General features: G+C 36.5%; 1 pseudogene; it reads right to left on the bottom strand.

Annotated features, from left to right (window-relative positions):
• Positions 1–1,216: 1,216 nt before the first annotated feature.
• Positions 1,217–1,802, bottom strand: LOC118547815 (14-3-3 protein zeta/delta pseudogene; annotated as a pseudogene).
• Positions 1,803–19,263: the final 17,461 nt, after the last annotated feature.

Genomic DNA, 19,263 nt, shown 5'->3' on the forward strand with positions numbered 1-19,263 from the left:
TCATTTCATTGTATTAAATTATACACCTAATATAATAAAACTAAACAATTTAGTTAACAATAGCTAAACAAAATGATAAAATATCTAGGAAAAGTAATAAAAGTTAAGCAGCCTATATGAAAAAACAGCAAAACCTTATTAAAGCAAGATGAAATATCTTGATAAAACAAAAGGAGAATCAATGGAGAAACAAATCAAGTCTAAATGTGAAAAAAAGAAATGAAAATAGATAATCTCTATATGTTAACTGGTTCTATTTTCCTAATATTAAACACAAAAACCATATGGGGAAAAATAGAAATTCAAATAGAAGTAACATATACATGTTATAAATTGTAAACAAAAAACAGAAAAAGGGCATTATGGATAACAAATGGTCCACTGTGTGAATTTCAGAATAAAATAGACTAAAGTTGGAAGTCTGGTTAATTTTCCCCTCCTTTTTTTTTTATTTTGTTATGTTAGTCACCATACAGTACATCATTAGTTTTTGATGTAGTGTTCTATGATAATTTTCCCCTCCTTCTCCTGCTTTGTCTTCTTGGGGATCCTATGTCCACATGCCAAGCTGCTTCTCAGCCAGTGCATTATTACCAAGTTGCCCTTGTATGACTCTCTACTTTATATATTAAGTTCAACAATGGCTTCATCAAAAGCTGCCTCAGTAGTTTAAGCGTCCATCTGTAGATAAATGGATAAAGAAAATGTGGTGTATACATGCACACACATGTACACACAAACACGGGGATACTATTCAGCCATAAAAAAGGAGGGAAATCCTGCCATTTGTGACACCATGTATAGATCTTTAAGGCATTATGCTAAATAAAATAGACAGAGAAAGAAAAGTACTGTATGATCTCACGTATATGTGAAATCTAAAATAACGAAACTCATAGAAATAGAGTCAGATTTGTGGTTGCCAGAGGTAGGGGTGGGGGGGGGCATGGGAGAATTGGGTAAAGGTGATCAAAATCTACAGACTTCCAGTTATAAGATAAGTAAGTTTTTGGGTGTAATGTATAATATAATGACTATAATTAATATCATACATTAGAAAGTTACTAAGAGAATAAATCTTAAATGTTCTCATCACAAGGGAAAAATATTCTAACTATGTGAGATGTTAAACTTATTGTGATAATCATTTTGCAATATATACATATATTAAATCATTATTCTGTACACCTTAAACTTACACAATATTATATGTTAGTTATATTTCAATTAAACTGGAAAAGAAAGCTGTCTTTGCAAAAGAACAGTCTTTGTCCAGGAAGTTCAGAATAGCACAATAAAACACAGAGAAATGAGAGCCCAGACCCAATACTGTAGGATGTTTTGGTTGTGTTTCCTTTTTCTAATTTAAACAGCTTCTTGGTGTGCTTGTTGTGATAGATCCATAGTCTCTTTAAGGTCACCACCAGCAGCAACCTGAGCCAAGTATCAGTAGTAATCTTCTTACATTTTCAAGCAGAAGACTTTGCTCTGTGCTTGTGAAGCAACTTTTCCAAAGAGACAGTACACCATTGCAGACACCTCTGAGATTGCTTTCTGTATTCTCAAGCCATCTGCTGTTTTTCTCAGCACCTCACATCATTAGCTCAATACTTGAGATGAACCTCCAAGATGACCTATGGGCTCCTATGACATTTTTATAAGCAACTGAGAGAAGATTCCTCTCCTTATTGGATAAATACAGCTCCTTGCTCAGTTACAGACTTCATGCAGGCTGCAATGTCAATGTATCAGTCAATTTACTTGGCCAGTTTGGCATTCTGCACCAGCATATTTTTATCCATGGCTGGATGTTCTGTGTCAGAAGTGGCTGGCAGTGGATGGAAAAGGGTTTTGCAGTTTCTGAGTCATGGTAGAGGCAAGGCTGAAACCTGGATCTCATGGCTCAGAGGTTCTGTGTTTATATTTTCAATTTGTGGCAATGTGTATAAGAAAGTATTATGAAAGAAATATTACTTGTATTATTTCCTCATCCCTAAATTCATTACAGCAGCTTCTTTTACCTTGTGAAAGAAAGTTCTAAACTGAGCCTATGAACTCCAGCAGAAATTTTAGCTCAGGAAATAATGAACGGTTATTCCTTCACCAACTTCTTTTCTCCAGTCTTTTACAGAGTTTGGGAACAAGTCTTACTTATTCAGGTGCTTGGGTGGTTTTCACCACCTTGGGTCTCTCTACATTCTTCTAAATCATTATTAGCACAAATACTGTATTTGAATAGAAAACATCTTCTCCAACTATATTTTCCTTTTAAAAAATCCTTGATATTTTCATAGCTACAATCAAGTTGGATATAATAAAACAAAAGGTGTATATAATCAGCACTGCATATAATTAATTATATCTCTTAATTATTATATTGACTTTATTAATACAAACATTTCAAAAAATGCATTTTTCCCTCAAAAGTAACATGCAATATGGTTTACTACCTTATTTTATTTTTTTTATTTTTTTAAATTTTATTTTATTATGTTATGTTAGTCACCATACAAAACATCATTAGTTTTTGATGCAGTGTTCCATGAGTCATTGTTTGCGTATAACACCCAGTGCTCCATGCAGTACGTGCCCTCCTTAATACCCATTGTGGGCTAACCCATCCCCCCACCCACTCCCCTCTAAAACCTCAGTTTGTTTCTCAGAGACAACAGTCTCTCCTGTTTCATCTCTCCCTCCAATCTCCCCCTTCATTTTTCCCTTCCTTCTCCTAATGCCCTCCATGCTATACCTTATGTTCCACAAATAAGTTAAACCATATGATAATTGACTTTCTCTGCCTGACTTATTTCACTTAGCATAATCTCCTCCAGTCCCATCCATGTTGATGTAAAAGTTGGGTATTCATCCTTTCTGATGGCTGAGTAATATTCCATTGTATATATGGACCACATCTTTATCCATTCATCTGTTGAAGGGCATTTCAGCTCTTTCCACAGTTTGGCTATTGTGGACATTGCTGCTATGAACATGGGGGTGCATATGGCCCTTCTTTTCACTACATCTGTGTCTTTGGGGTAAATACCCAGTAGTGCAATTGCTGGGTCATTGGGTAGCTCTATTTTTAATTTTCTGAGGCACCTCCACACTGTTTTCCAAAGTGGCTGTACAACTTGCATTCCCACCAACAGGGTAAGAGGGTTCCCCTTTCTCCACAACCTCTCCAAAATTTGTTGTTTCTTGCCTTGTCAATTTTTGCCATTCTAACTGGTGTAAGGTGGTATCTCAATGTGGTTTTGATTTGAATTTCCCTGACGGCTAATGATGATGAACATTTTTTCATGTGTCTGTTAGCCATTTGTATGTCTTCTTTGGAGAAGTGTCTGTTCATGTCTTCTGCCCATTTTTTACTTGATTATTTGTTTTTTGGGTGTTGAGTTTGAGAAGTTCCTTATAGATCTTGGATACCAGCCCTTTGTTGAGTTTGAGAAGTTCTTTATAGATCTTGGATACCAGCCCTTTATCTGTAGTGTCATTTGCAAATATCTTCTCCCATTCTGTGGGTTGCCTCTTTGTTTTGTTGACTGTTTCCTTTGCTGTGCAGAAGCTTTTTATCTTGATGAAGTCCCAAAAGTTCATTTTTGCTTTTGTTTCACTAGCCTTTGGAGATGAATCTTGAAAAAAGTTGCTGTGGCCAATGTCAAAGAGGTTACTGCCTATGTTCTCCTCTAGGATTTTGATGGATTCCTGTCTCACACTGAGGTCTTTCATCCATTTTGAGTTTATCTTTGTGTATGGTGTTAGAGATGGTTGAGTTTCATTCTTCTGCATGTGGCTGTCCAATTTTCCCAGCACCATTTATTGAAGAGACTGTCTTTTTTCTATTGTATATCTTCCTGCTTTGTCAAAGATTATTTGACCATAGAGTTGAGGGTCCATTTCTGGGCTCTTTATTCTGTTCCATCGGTCTATATGTCTGTTTTTGCTCCAGTACCATGCTGTCTTGGTGATCACAGCTTTGTAATATAGCTTGAAATCGGGCAACGTGATGCCCCCAGCTTTGTTTTTCTTTTTCAACATTTCCTTGGCGATTCGGGGTCTTCTCTGATTCCATACAAATTTTAGGATCATTTGTTCCAGCACTTTGAAAAATGTCATCGGAATTTTGATTGGGATGGCATTGAAGGTATAGATTGCTCTGGGTAGCATAGACATTTTAACAATGCTTATTCTTCCGATCCATGAGCATGGAATGTTTTTCCATCTTTTTGTGTCTTTTTCAATTTCTTTCATGAGTGTTCTGTAGTTCCTAGAGTATAGATCCTTTACCTCCTTGGTTAGGTTTATTCCGAGGTATCTTATAGTTTTTGGTGTTATTGTAAATGGAATCGTTTCTCTAATTTTTGTTTCTACAGGTGCATTGTTAGTGTATAAGAAAGCAACTGATTTCTGTGCATTGATTTTGTATCCTGCCACGTTACTGAATTGCTGTATGAGTTCTAGTAATTTGGGGGTGGAGTCTTTTGGATTTTCCACATAAAGTATCATGTCATCTGTGAAGAGAGAGAGTTTGACTTCTTCTTTGCCAGTTTGAATACCTTTTATTTCTTTTTGTTGTCTGATTGCTGTTGCTAGGACTTCTAGTACTATGTTGAACAATAGTGGCGAGAGTGGGCATCCTTGTCGTGTTCCTGATCTTAAAGGAAAGGCTCTCAGCTTTTCCCCACTGAGCATGATGTTCACTGTGGGTTTTTCATAGATGGATTTTATGAACTTGAGGAATGTTCCCTCTATCCCTATACTCTGAAGAGCTTTAATCAGGAAAGGATGCTGTATTTTGTCAAGTGCTTTTTCTGCATCAATTGAGAGGACCATATGGTTCTTCTCTCTCCTCTTATTAATGTGTTCTATCACATTGATTGCTTTGCGAATGTTGAACCATCCTTGCATCCTGGAGATAAATCCCACTTGGTCGTGGTGGATGATCTTTTTAATGTATTGTTGGATCCTATTAGCTAGGATTTTGTTGAGGATTCTGAAATCCATATTCATCAGGGATATCGGTCTGAAATTCTCGTTTTTGATGGGGTCTTTGCCTGGTTTGGGGATTAAGGTAATGCTGGCCTCATAGAATGAGTCTGGAAGCTTTCCTTCTGTTTCTATTTTTTGAAACAGCTTCAGGAGAATAGGTATTATTTCTTCTTTGAATGTTTGGTAGAATTCCCCAGGGAATCCATCAGTCCCTGGACTCTTGTTTTTTGGGAGGTTTTTAATCACTGGTTCAATCTCATTACTGGTAATTGGTCTATTCAGGTTGTCAATTTCTTCCTGTTTCAGTCTTGGCAGTTTATAGGTTTCCAGGAAGGCATCCTTTTCATCCAGGTTGCTCAGTTTATTGGCATATAGTTGTTGATAATAATTTCTAATAATTGTTTCTATTTCCTTGGTTGTTAGTCGTGATCTCTCCCCTTTCATTCATAGTTTTATTAATTTGGGTTCTTTCTCTTTTCTTTTGGATAAGTCTGGCCAGTGGTTTATCAATCTTATTAATTCTTTCAAAGAACCAGCTTCTAGTTTCGTTGACCTGATCTACTGTGTTTCTGGTTTTTAATTCATTGATATCTGCTCTAATCTTAATTATTTCTCTTCTAATGCATGGCTTAGGCATCGTTTGTTGCTTTTTCTCTAGTTATTTAAGGTGTAGAGTTAGTTGGTGAATTCAGGACTTTTCTATTTTTTTGAGTGAGGCTTGGATGGCTATGTATTTCCCCCTTAGGACCGCCTTTGCAGGATCCCATAGGTTTTGGACCAATGTGTTTTCATTCTCATTGGTTTCCATGAATTGTTTAAGTTCTTCTTTGATTTCCTGGTTGACCCAAACATTCTTGAGCAGAGTGGTCTTTAGCTTCCAAGTGTTTGAGTTTCTTCCAAATTTTTTCTTGTGATTGAGTTCCAGTTTTAAAGCATCATGGTCTGAGAATATGCAGGGAATAATCTCAATCTTCTGGTATCGATTGAGACCTGATTTGTGACCCAGTATGTGGTCTATTCTGGAGAAAGTTCCACGTGCACTCGAGAAGAATGAGTATTCTGTTGTTTTAGGGTGGAATGATCTGTATATATCTATGAGGTCCATCTGGTCCAGTGTGTCATTCAAAGCTCTTGTTTCTTTGTTGATTTTCTGCTTAGATGATCTGTCTATTGCTGAGAGTGGAGTATTGAGGTCTCCTACAATTAGCGTATTGTTATCAATAGGACTCTTTATTTTGGTTAACAGCTGGCTTATGTAGATGGCTGCTCCCACATTGGGGGCATAGATATTTACAATTGTTAGATCTTCTTGTTGGATAGACTCTTTAAGAATGATATAGTGTCCTTCTGTGTCTCTAACTACAGTCTTTAGCTTAAAATCTAATTTGTCTGATATAAGAATTGCTACCCAGCTTTCTTTTGAGGTCCATTGGCATGGAACATGGATCTCCATCCCTTCACTTTCAGTCTGGATGTATCTTTAGGTTCAAAATGAGTCTCTTGTAGACCGCATATGGATGGGTCCTGTCTCTTTATCCAATCTGCAACCCTGTGCTGTTTTATGGGAGCATTTAGGCCATTCACGTTGAGAGTGATTATTGAAAGATATGAATTGATTGTCATCATGTTGCCTGTGAAGACCTTGTTTTTATAGATTGTCCCTGTAAATTTCTGTTCTATATCACTCTTGGGGTCTTTCTCCTTTTATAGAACCCCCCCCCTTAATATTTCTTGGAGGGCCAGCTTAGTGGTCACATATTCTTTCAGTTTCTGCCAGTCTTAGAAGTTCTGCATCTCCATCCATTCTAAAAGACAGACTTGCCAGATAAAGTATTCTTGGCTGCATGTTCTTCTCATTTAATACCCTGAATATGTCTTGCCAGCCCTTTCTGGCTTGCCAGGTCTCTATGGATAGGTCTGACAGTATTCTGATGTTCCTCTATGTAAAGTTTTACTATTACATGCCAAGGTGTTGGCCTGTTTTCCTTGATCTTGGGAGGGGTCCTCTCTGCCTCTAGGACACAAATGTTTGTTTCATTCCCCAGATTAAGGAAGTTCTCAGCTATGGTTTGCTCAAATATATCTTCTAGTCCTCTCTCTCTCTACACCCCCTCAGGGATCCCAATAATTCTGACATTGGAACGTTTCATGGTGTCACTTATTTCTCTGGCTCTATATTCATGGATTCTGAGTTGTTTTTCCATTAGCCTCCTCTTTTCCTTTCTTGTCTATTAATTGGTCTTCTAAATCACTAATTCACTCTTCTGCCTCACTTACCCTAGCTGTTAGATTATCTAGATTAGATTGGATCTCATTGATAGCATTTTTAAATTCTGCCAATTCAGATTTCATTTCTGTCCTTAGAGACTCTATGTTGCCATTAATTGATTTCTCCATTCTAGCTATTGTCTTCACAATTGCTAGCCTGAATTCCATCTCTGACATCTTGGTCATATCTGAATCCATTTGTAAATCTGTGGCATAAGTCATAGTTTCTGAGTCTTTCCTATTTTGGGGGTTTCTCCTCCCATTCATTCTGTTGAGGGGTGGTTGAGGGAATGTACAGAGTCCAAATTATTGACCAGAATGCAAGCAAGATGCACCTGTTTTCTAGGGACCTTAGGGTTGCTGGCCTCTTGTTCTCCCAGCCTGTCTTCTGGGGGAGGGGCCTGGCACACTGTTACTCAGGCAACCCTGTTTGGGAAGAGTTGCCCTGCCCCCTGTGGTGGGGGATGGCTCAGTGGAAACTGTTTTTGGGGGGCTTTTGTTCCCTGGTGGCTTTCCCTGGTGGCTTTCCATGTCTCTTCTGAGAGTCAGAGCAGAAGAGATCATTTCCAACCCTCTGCCTCAGAGCAGAGAGATCGCAGTCTGTTCTTCAGTGAGCTCTCCAGGCCACACTATCTCCATTTCTGTCTGTGCTGCTATAAACTGCAGTGTCCTGTGTTGTGCACCCCTCAGCAGCACTCCCAGTCCTCACTTCCAGGTCAGGCACGTCTCTGCCCTTTGTGCTTCTAAAACCACCAGCCGCCCCCAGTTCACATGCATGGCCCCACCACTCCGGGTTTCTGTCCAGGGGACTGCCCCAAATTCCTTTCCCTGTCGCTACCGGTATGTGAGTCTGTGCCCAGTCCCCAGCACAGGACGCTATTGCTCACCGGTGGTGTAGGATCCCAATGGCTCAGTTCCCTCCCCCTTCCATTTATCCTCCGATATCTGCCAGTGGAATCACGGCTCCCTGCTTTGTACCTTGAAACCAAATGCCTGCGATACTCTGTTTGTAGAGATCCAGATCTATCTTCTTACAACTCAGGCTGATTTCGTGGGTGTTCAGAGTGGTTTGGTAGATATCCAGCTCAATTCCAGGGACCGGTTAGAATAGGGTCCCCTACTCCTCCACCATCTTTTCAGCACTCTACCCTAATTTAGAGGAACTGACAAAAGTTTAAGTTGCTATTATCAGAATATATAATTTCTATATGATAACTTAGCAAATGTGGCATAAATGGAGATTTATTAACATAATTCACAATTTTATACATTTAAAATCCACAAAAAAATTATCTTTTTAAATCCATTTATAGTAAAGCTAACTGTATTGAACAACTGAAGTCAGATACATGGAAAGGACAAAAAATTAAAGTCCATTTAGCTATCTAAAGAATTATCACCGGGCGCCTGGGTGGCTCAGTCATTAAGCGTCTGCCTTCGGCTCAGGTCATGATCCCAGGGTCCTGGGATCGAGCCCCACATCGGGCTCCCTGTTCAGCGGGAAGCCTGCTTCTCCCCCTCTACTGTTCCCCCTGCTTGTGTTCCCTCTCTCGCTGTGTCTCTCTCTGTCAATTAAATAAATAAAATCTTTAAAAAAAAAAAGAATTATCATCATAAAACCAAATCATCATAAACCACAATAATGAGCCTCAAGTAGAACGTTTATATTGCATTTGCTGCAGTATTCCAGGTCCTTAGAATAAGTAAAATTACATGCATTTTCATATAAAAAGGTACCATACACCCATCCTCTAAGTTATTGTCCACCATGATGATAGATTTATATTAATCTTTCTATTCTCTTTTGTGTGGTATAAATCTACATTTGTGAAAAAGAGCAAAGGTTAAATGTGTAGACTTCTGGGTAATACTCCCAGCAATCTGTTTCCCAAGATGGCCTTAGGCCTTAAAATACCCCTCAGTTTGACTAAACTTCAAACAGGTTTCTTTCAGACTATTGGCCCCTGACCTCCCTTTTCTTAGAGCATGTACTTTAGAAATCTTTCAACTGTAAATTTTTCTCTGTCCCTTTGAAACATAAATCTTCTCCCAGCCTCTTGCCCATTTTACTACCCAGGATATCTTTCTCAAGGACCTGGGAGCCATCCCTTGGAAGTGTGATCATCAAGAAAGACACTGCTCCTAATTCCCTGTCTTAATTGATAAGTACCAATTAGCAAACATAAATGGTCTAATCACATTGACTACCGTTTCCCCTTAAAGTCTTCCAGTACTTTCTCATTAGCTCACTCTAATGCTTAAAAAAATCCTCCTACCTTTCATTAAGAGTTCAATCTCTCTACCCTACTATAATGGCCTTGAATAAAATCTTGCCTATTTAACTCTGTCCAGTTCAATCTTTCTTTGACACTGTGTATAAAATTTTTCACCTTATCCCAGAAATGTACTTATTAATAGCCAGCTATTTGCAAGGCACTGTCTTAGGCGCTATCAAAATGAATGCTCCTCCTTAAAGATTAAATTTGAATGTAAATGTACAGTGTCCTAATCAAAATTATCATTTAGGCAAGTTTGTCTTCAGTGTTTTTTAGGTTCTTTTTTTTATTACCTTCTCTAGTTAAGGGGAGTGTGCTCTTCCCTACCTCCAGGTGCTTCAGGAAAACACAGAGAATTGCAAAATAACAAAAGGTCCAAATCCTCTAGCCAAACATATATGAGCAAACCAGGGATAGAAGAAAACTTCAATTTGATTAAGGACATCTACAAAAATCCTACTGTTAACATAATACATCATGGTGAAAGACTGCATTTCTTCTATGATCAAGAACAAATCAAGGATGTCTATTATTACTTCTATTAAGCTTGTATTGGAGCTAGTATATAAGTTTATCAGGTTTGCAAGAATAAAAGCAATACATAAAATTAATTGCATTTGATATACTAGCAACAAATATTCATATTGAAATAAAAATATGCCAGTTAAAAAACTGTGCCACTTATAGCATAAAGTTATTAAATACTTAGAAATAAATCTGACAATGTGTAAAATATTTGCATTAAAACCATAAAATGTTACTGAGAAAATTTAAAGAAAACCTAAATAAATTGAGAGATATACCATGCTCATTGGCTAGAATCATCAGTACTGTTGTGATGTCAATTTTCACCAAATCGAGCAATAGATTCAATAAAATCATATTCAAAAGCCAACAGGAGATTTCTTTTCAGTAGATACTAACAATCCAATTCTAAAATTCAGATAGGAAGTCTATGGAACTAAATGTAGCCAAAAATTTAAAGATCCTTAACATAGAAAAAAGCACTGGCTGTGGCTTTGTCCCGTACTCTCATTTGGGACATATTCCTCTGTCTCCTCATTTTGTCTGACTCTCTGTGTTTGTTTCTATTTATTAGGAAAGTCAGCTACATCTCCTAATTTTGAAAGTAGTGGCCTTATGAAGAAGAGGTTCTGTGATAGGCTGTAGCACAATGCCCTCTGTTCACTAGAACCAGACATTTTAGGAAGGTCTCCTATGTGGATTGTGTGTTGTGGCTGAGCCACATTTGCCTTCAGTCCAGTCAGCTGCAACAGCCCACTTTTCCTGTTGTGGGCCACTTAGTAGGGTTTGGTCCCTGTGCTGTTAAGGGACAATTCGGGGGCTGCTTCCAGCTCATAATTGGGCCATGTTAGTAGTCATATCAGATATCTGCCCTCAGCCTATCTGTCAGGGCTGCAGTTGCACTGAACTGTATGGTGCTCTCCCTTTGTTGCACTCTGAGAGGCTTTTGTTGGTGGGCAGGCTGGCAATCAGACCAGATGCATGCCCCCATTCTATCTGCTGCAACTGCAGGTGCACTGTTCAGCAGGACACTCTCTCTGTGCTGCCAGTTATAAAGTTTGGCTGGTGGGGCTGCAGGTGTACTGGTGTGTATGATTATCTTCCCCTCTCCCCAGAGCAGGAGTCACTTTGGAGTGGCACCCCTCCCTGCTGGGGCAGCTTGCAGGCTGTGTCAAGACTGTCAAGACTGTCAAGACAGGAGCCATAACCAAAGACCTAAAGGAAATGGAGATAAGCAATGTACCTAATAAAGAATTCAAAGTAATGTTTCTAAAGATACTGGACTTGAGAAAACAGTGGAGGATCTCAATGAGACTTTCAACAAAGAGATAGGAAATATAGAAAAGAACCAATCAGAGATTAAGAATTCAATAACTAGAGTTATTATAATAAAAAACACTAGAGGGAATCAATAGCAGATTAGAGGAGGCAGAGGAATGAATCAGCATTGTGGGAGACAGGGTAATGGAAAGCTACCAAGGTGAACAGCAAGTACAAAAAAAATAAATGATCAAAAATGAGAAAAGGTTAAGGCAACTCGATGTCATCAAGCTTAATCACGTTTGCATTACAGGGATCCCAGAAGGAGAGAGAGAGTAGAGAGCAGAAAAAAATTGTTTGAAGAAGTAAGAGCTGAAAACTTCCCTAATCTGAGGAAGGAAATGGACATCCAGAACCAGGAGGCACAAAAAGCCCTAAAAAAAAAATCAATCCAAGGAAGTCCACACCTAGACACATAATAATTACAATGGCAAAAAAACAGTGATAGAGAATTTTTAAAATACAAGAAAGAAAGAAAGAAAGAAAGAAAGAAAGAAAGAAAGAAAAAGGGAAAAGGGACAGGAAAGGGGAGAGGGAAAAGGAAAGGGAAGGGGAAAGGGAAAAGGAAAATAATTACATATAAGGGAAACTCCATAAAGCTATCAATAGATTTTTTAGCAGAAACTTTGCAGGCAGAAGAAAGTGGCATGATCTAGTCAAGGTACTAGAAGGAAAAAACCTTCAGCCAAGAATACGCCTTCCATATCATTTAGAATAGAAGGAGATATAAGGAGTTTCCCACACAAACACAAGCTAAAGAAGTTTGTCACCACTAAACCAGCCTTACGAGAAACATTAAAGGGAATTCTTTAAGTGGAAAGAAAAGTCCATGATCAGGAGTAAGAAAACTAGGAAAGGAAAAATTTTCACAGGTAAATGCAAACATATAACACAAGTAGTAGATTAATCACATAAAACCAGTATAAAAGTTAAAGCACAAAGCAGTAAAATCAATTTTATCAATAAAAATCAGTCAAGGGATTCACAGAATAAAAGGACATAAAGTATAACATATACATAAAACATTGTGAGGGGATAAAAATTTAGTGCTTTTATAATGGTTCATACTTAAATGACCCTCAACTTAATATAGACTGCTATACAGATAAGATGCTACATATGAACCTAATGGTAACCACAGTTCAAAAATTTATAGTAGGTACAGACAGTAAAAAAAGAGAAAGGAATCCAAGGACAACAATAAAGAAAGCTATCAAACCACAAGGGAAGAGAGTAAGAGAAAAAGAATGGAACAGAGAAGAACTACAAAAACCACCATAAAACAAGTAACAAAATGGCAGTAAGTACATACCTATCAATAATTAAATTAAATGTAAATGGACTAAGAGCTCCAATAAAAAGATATAAAGTACCTGAATGGAAAAAAAACAAGACCCATCTATATGTTACCTATAAGAGACTCATTTCAGACCTAAAGACACAGCTAGATTGAAAGTGAAGAAATAGAAAAACATTTACCATGCAAATGAAAGTGGAAAGAACTTTGGGGAAACAATACTAAATCAGACAAAATAGACTTTAAAACAAAGACTGTAATAAGAGAACAAAGGACACTGCATAATGATAAAGGGAACAATCCAACAAGAGGATATAACAACTGTAATTATTTATGCATCCAACATGGGAGAACTTAATAGATCAAGCAACTATTAACAGACATATAGAAAGAAATTGACAGTTAATAATAATAGTAGAAGACTTTACCACCCTGCTTACAGCAATAGATATATCATCCAGACAGAAAATCAACAAGGAAACAGTAGCCTTAAATGATATGTTGAACCAGATGGACCTAACAGATATTCAGAACATCCCATCGAAAAAACGGTGGAATACATATTTTTTTCAAATGCACATGGAACATTCTCCAGAATAGACCATATATTAGGCAAAAAACCAGTCTCAATAAATTCAAAAATATGAAAGTCATACCATGCATCTTTTCTGACCACGACACTATGAAACTAGAACTCAATCATACACACACACACACACACACAGACACACACACACACAGTCTGGAAAGAACACAAAGATATGGAAGTTAAATAATATGCTACTAAAAAATAAATGGGTCAACCAAGAAATCAAAGAGGAAATCAAAAAATATGTGGAGACAAATGAAAATGAAAACACAACATTTCAAAATCTTTGGGATGCAAAAAAGCTGTTCTAAGAGTGCAGAGAATAGCAATGCAGTCCTACCTCAAGAAGCAAGAAAAATCTTTATTTTTAAAGATTTTATGTATTTGACAGAGAGAGAGAGAGAGCACAAGCAGGGGGAGCGGCAGGCATAGGAAGAGGGAGAAGCAGGCTCCCCCGCAGAGCAGGGAGCCCAATGTGGGGCTCGATCCCAGGACCCTGGGATCATGACCTGAGCTGAAGGCAGATGCTTAATGACTGAGCCACCCAAGTGTCCGAAGAAACAAGAAAAATCTTAAATAAACAACATAATCCTACACCTAAAGGAACTAGAAAAGGAAGAACAGATAAAGCCCAAAGCCAGTAGAAGGAAGAAAAGAACAAAGATTAGAGCACAAATAAATGAAATAGAGACATAAAAAAAATAGAACAGATTAATGATACCATGAGCTGGTTCTTTGAAAAGATCAACAAAATTGAATCAGGAAAACACAGAAAATTTGAACAGACTTAACTACTAGTAATGAAACTGAATCAGTAATAAAAAAAAAAAAAATTCCCAACTAACAAAAGTCCAGAATCAGATGACTTCACAGATGAATTCTACCAAACATTTAAAGAAAAGTTAATACCTATTCTTCTCAAACTACTCCAAAAAAATAAAAGAGGAAGAAGAGCTTCCAAATTCATTCTATGAGGCCAACATTACCTTCATACCAAAACCAGATATGCTACCAAAAAAGAGAACCACAGACCAGTATCTCTGACACAGATGCAAAAATCACTAGCAAAATACAAGCAAACTGAATACAAAAATATATTAAAAAGATTATTCACCATGATCAAGTGGGATTTATTCCTAGGATACAAAGGTGGTTCAATATTCACAAATAAATCAACAGGATACATTACATTTATAAGACAAAGTTTTACCTTTACCACATGGCCATCTCAACAGATGCAGAAAAGGCATTTGACGAAGTACAACATCCATTCATGATAAAAACTCTCAACAAAATAGGTTTTGAGGGAATATGCCTCCATATAATATGGGCCATATATGAAAATGATACTCAAACATCATACACAATGGTGAAAACCCGAGAGCTTTTCCTCTGAGGACAAGACAAGGATGTCCAATGTCACCACTTTTATTCAACTTAATACTGAAAATTCTAGCCACAGCAATCAGACAACAAAGAGAAATAAAAAGCATCCAAACTGGTAAGGAAGAAATAAAACTTTCACTATTTGTAAATGACATAATACTATATATAGAAAAAAGATATAATGATATTAGGGAATTCTTTAATTCTGAAAGAGAAAACATATAATATCTGGGAAGGGGGGAAAAGAGGGAAGAGGAGAATGAGAGGATGACCTCAGGGGTAAAAATGCAGAATTAGTATTTTTCAACTAATGACAATATAATTTAATGTAACTTTATCCTCTGTAAGTTCCATTATTAACATAATTAAATGTCAAACTTCCTGTGGAAAAGTTATGTGATGCTATTAAAATCAAAAGAAGAACATGGTCATACTCACGATTCATATTCTCTGAAGGAATACAGACTTTGAAAAACAGGAGATTTTACAAAATTAATACTATATTGCCAGATTCTTAATGAGAAACATCCATGTTTTACCTTTTATAAGATTTTTTGAAAAGTAAAATGTGCCTCAAAATAAATATCCCAAATAAAATATATTATATTCATGATTCAGATTATATTATATATTATATTATATTCATGTATGCCTAATCCCAATTTAGAAGCATATATCCAAACCAGGAAATAAAATCTATTTATTCCCAAATAGCTTTGGAGTTGGTAATTTATTTCATTCAAATATACTGTGAGGACACATCACTCTACTAAGTTCTAGATAAATTCAGTGACACGATCCCAAATTCTTTTTAGAAAATTCCTATCTTTAACAAACATAGGTCCATCCCCCTCATCAAGTGTAAAATCTGATTTCACCCTCTTCCAAGCAGTTAGTAGCACCCTCATCTCTGCACCCACTGGCACTCTGAACATGTATCTTTCTACTTCACAATTGCTTGACTATATAGTTTATGTTTTTGTTTTTAAGTAGTGAAAAATAACTCTCCCCAGCTACATTACAACTTCTTCAAGGGTAGGGAACATATTTATTTTCATCTTTATCCTTTAGTTCTGGCAGGCTATCTGTCCTATTTTTAGGGACTTACTAATAATTTACTAAGATCATGAATGAGATAAAGAATAAACAAAATAACAGTTTTAATACAAATTTATAAATCTTAAAATCTTTAAAAAAAAAAAGGCGGGGGGGGGGCGCCTGGTGGCTCAATTCTTAAGCGTCTGCCTTCGGCTCAGGTCATGATCCCAGGGTCCTGGGATTGAGCCCCACATCGGGCTCCCTGCTTTGCAGGAAGCCTGCTTTTCCCTCTCCCACTCCCCCTGCTTGTGTTCCCTCTCTCGCTGTCTCTCTCTCTGTCAAATAAATAAATAAAATCTTTAAAAAAAAAATGGATAAATCCTACATCTTCACAGAAATCAAATATTCACATCTCTTTTATAAAAGCATATTGTTTTCTCAACTCTGTCTATATTTATTCAGCTATCTCAGAGATACTGTCTACAGTAAATTAGAACTCATTCCTTCCTTGCTAACAAAGTCTATAACCCATCCTCTTCTAAATTATCCACAGTGGAAAGGTATTAGCTCTAAAACAAATCTGTCTGAGATTCTATGACCAAATTTTAGCTCTGGGACTATTCTTAGAAAATGGTGGTTGGGAAACAAAAATCAAAAACCATTCCATTTATTTCATTTTTCATATCAAATGTATTTGATTATGTTAATAGAAATTAGAAGATGTCAGGGACATTTTTTTTAAAAGTATGTGGCAGAAACAATGCTATAATACACCTAATTATTTCATTTTCTTTCTATCACAGCTAAACTTCATTTCCCAGCCCCTCTGCATCTAGAGGCAGTCAGACAAACAATTCTCCCCGTAGAATGTGAACGAAAGGGATGCATCATTGCAGCCTGAGACAATAAAGATCAGAATGCTTTCTCTCTGCTCTTGGTTTTCTTTTCACACTGTTGGAATCAACTCCGAGATAACAGAGTTGCAAGATAGATGAGTTCTAGGCCCCTTTACCACTACCTAGAGGAGAGCTATGCAGAACAGCTGACTGAACTACAAGGTACTGTTGCCCCAGCAGGAAGTAAACATTTGTTGTTTAAAGCCACTGAGATAACAGAGTTTAAATTGTTTCCCCTCAGCATAGCTAAAGCTACCCTAATATAAAATTTAAAACTCACTAAAATTAAATAATCTCTGCTGTTGAAATAATTATAATGGAAATAACTATAATTTGAGGCATACTTTTTTTTCAGTCATACTTGAGATTCAATAAATGTCTGACTCAATGCCATAGCTTAAAACTTGTTCAAAGTAATTTTTTAAGAGCGATATGATTACATTTTATCTTTTTAAATTAGAAATAAAAGCAAAAAGCAAAATTGCAATGGAATAATAATTGCTAAAACGTCTCTGCAGGGAAAACATTTTCTAAAGGGAAAAAATTAGCACTTTGGGTGATGTTATTTTATGACCCTTCTTTCATTGGTGCCTCAATATTATCATAAATATTAAGAACACTGACTAAGTTTCTTCCTGTTTTATACTCCTCTGTTTTATACTCCTGTTGCCCTCTCCGTTGTATTTTACTTTTAACGACTGCCCAGGAAAATATATTCTCCAGCAGTAGTTACACCTGGACTGCGTCTGTATCTCAAGAATGTCCTCTCGTTTTGAAGGCAAAAACAGACTTCTAATTATTTCAGGTGATTAGCAGATGTCCACATTCTCAAGCTCTGTTTTGGGTATATCTTTCAGCCAATTTTGACAAAACTTCACAGTCTAAATTTGTAAGATTATAAAACTTCAAAATATTAAGTCAAATCAAAAGTCAAAAGTTAAGTAAAGAAGCATCTAAAGTAAACAATGACGCACAGTTTCACTTCTAAGGTTTTTCTTACAAGGATTGATCTAATTTAATTTAAGGCAAATATAATAAAAAATATATGATCTTAATTTAAAAGTGTATTTATTCAGAGTAACTTTAAATTAGTTTCTAGATGCAATTTTATTAATACTGTACTTAGGTAAGCTTTTTATTTAACTGAGGTACAATTTTATATTTCCAAATGTGTCTGAGAAGAAATACAAAAGTCACAAGATTTTCAAAGACTATGAAGCTATGAGCAATATTACTAAATTTTCATTTGTGATCCTAAAGCAAGTGGGATGACATACCTGTCCCTTGATCAATCTAAATAGCATCTCTTCCTCAGTAAAATGAGAGGGGTAGATCAAGAAAAACTTTCTCAGCAACAGAATCCACATCTAGCAATAATTAAATTATTTTCTCTCTGGGTCCAAATGGGAAACAACAGAGAAGAAAACAAAGCTAACCACCTCTGGTTAATTAACTAAGTCTGGGAACTACAAGGCAATGTAGTGATAATAATAGTAAATACACACACACACCTGCACACACCTACACCATGCCCTGCAGGTGTAAAAGGTAGCATATACCATGGTTACCCTCTGCTCATTTCCTTATTTTTCATTTGTTTGAATTTTTATGTTTTTATGTTTTAATTTACATACAATAAGTTTTCTCTTTTTTGGTGTATAAGTCTGAGTTTTGATGAATGCATAAAGTCTTGTGACAACCACCATAGATACAGAACAGTTCCATCAGCCAAAGAAAGTTTTCCCATGTTGCCCCTTTTGTGATCAACCCCTCACACACTCCCAATCCCTGAACCTATTACCTACGGACTTTTTCCCTGTGCTTATGGTTTTGCCTTTTCCAGAATGTTATAGAGAGAGAGAATCATACAGTAGACTTTTGTGTCTGATTTCTTTCATTTGGCATAATTCATCCATGTTATTGTTTTGTATCAATAGTCCATTCCTTTTTATTGCAGAGTATTATTTTATTGAATGGTTATACCTTGGTTGGTTTATCCATTCACATGGTAAAGGACATCAGTTGTTTCCAGTTTGGGGCAATTATGAATAAAGCTACTGTAAATATTCACTATAGGTTTTTATGTACACACAAACTTATGTTTCTCTTGGGCAAACACCCAGGAGTGGAATTGCTGGATCATATGATACAAATCCATTTAACTTTATAATAAACTGCCTGATTGCTTTTCAAAGTAGTTGCACCATTTTGCACTCCCATCAGCAATGAATGAGAGTTACAATTGTTCCACATCCTCACCAGGAATTGCTATTGTTAGTTTTTTGTTTTTTGTTCTGTTTTGTTTTATTTTGATCATTCTAATATGTGTGTAATGGTACCTATGATTTTAATTTTCATTTCCCTAATGACAAATTATGTTGAGTATCTTTTCAAATGCTCATTTGCCATCCTTATATCTTCTTTGGTGAAGGTCTATTCAAATATTTTGCCCACTTTTGAATTGGATAGTTTGGTTTTTTATTTTTGAGTTTTGAGTGTTTTTTCCATATTCTGTGACTACTTCTGAATTGTAAATTACAACAGGCATTAAATCTCCATCCAGGATGTTATCAATAAACTCTTATACATAGGTTAGGTGGCTTGCTCAGAATATTATAGCAAATCTGTTGTAGCAGTAAATAAAATCTATTTTTTATCTAAGGATGCTTTTTTCCCACC

Source organism: Halichoerus grypus, chromosome 8, assembly GCF_964656455.1.
Source record: "Halichoerus grypus chromosome 8, mHalGry1.hap1.1, whole genome shotgun sequence".
Lineage (NCBI taxonomy): Eukaryota > Metazoa > Chordata > Mammalia > Carnivora > Phocidae > Halichoerus > Halichoerus grypus.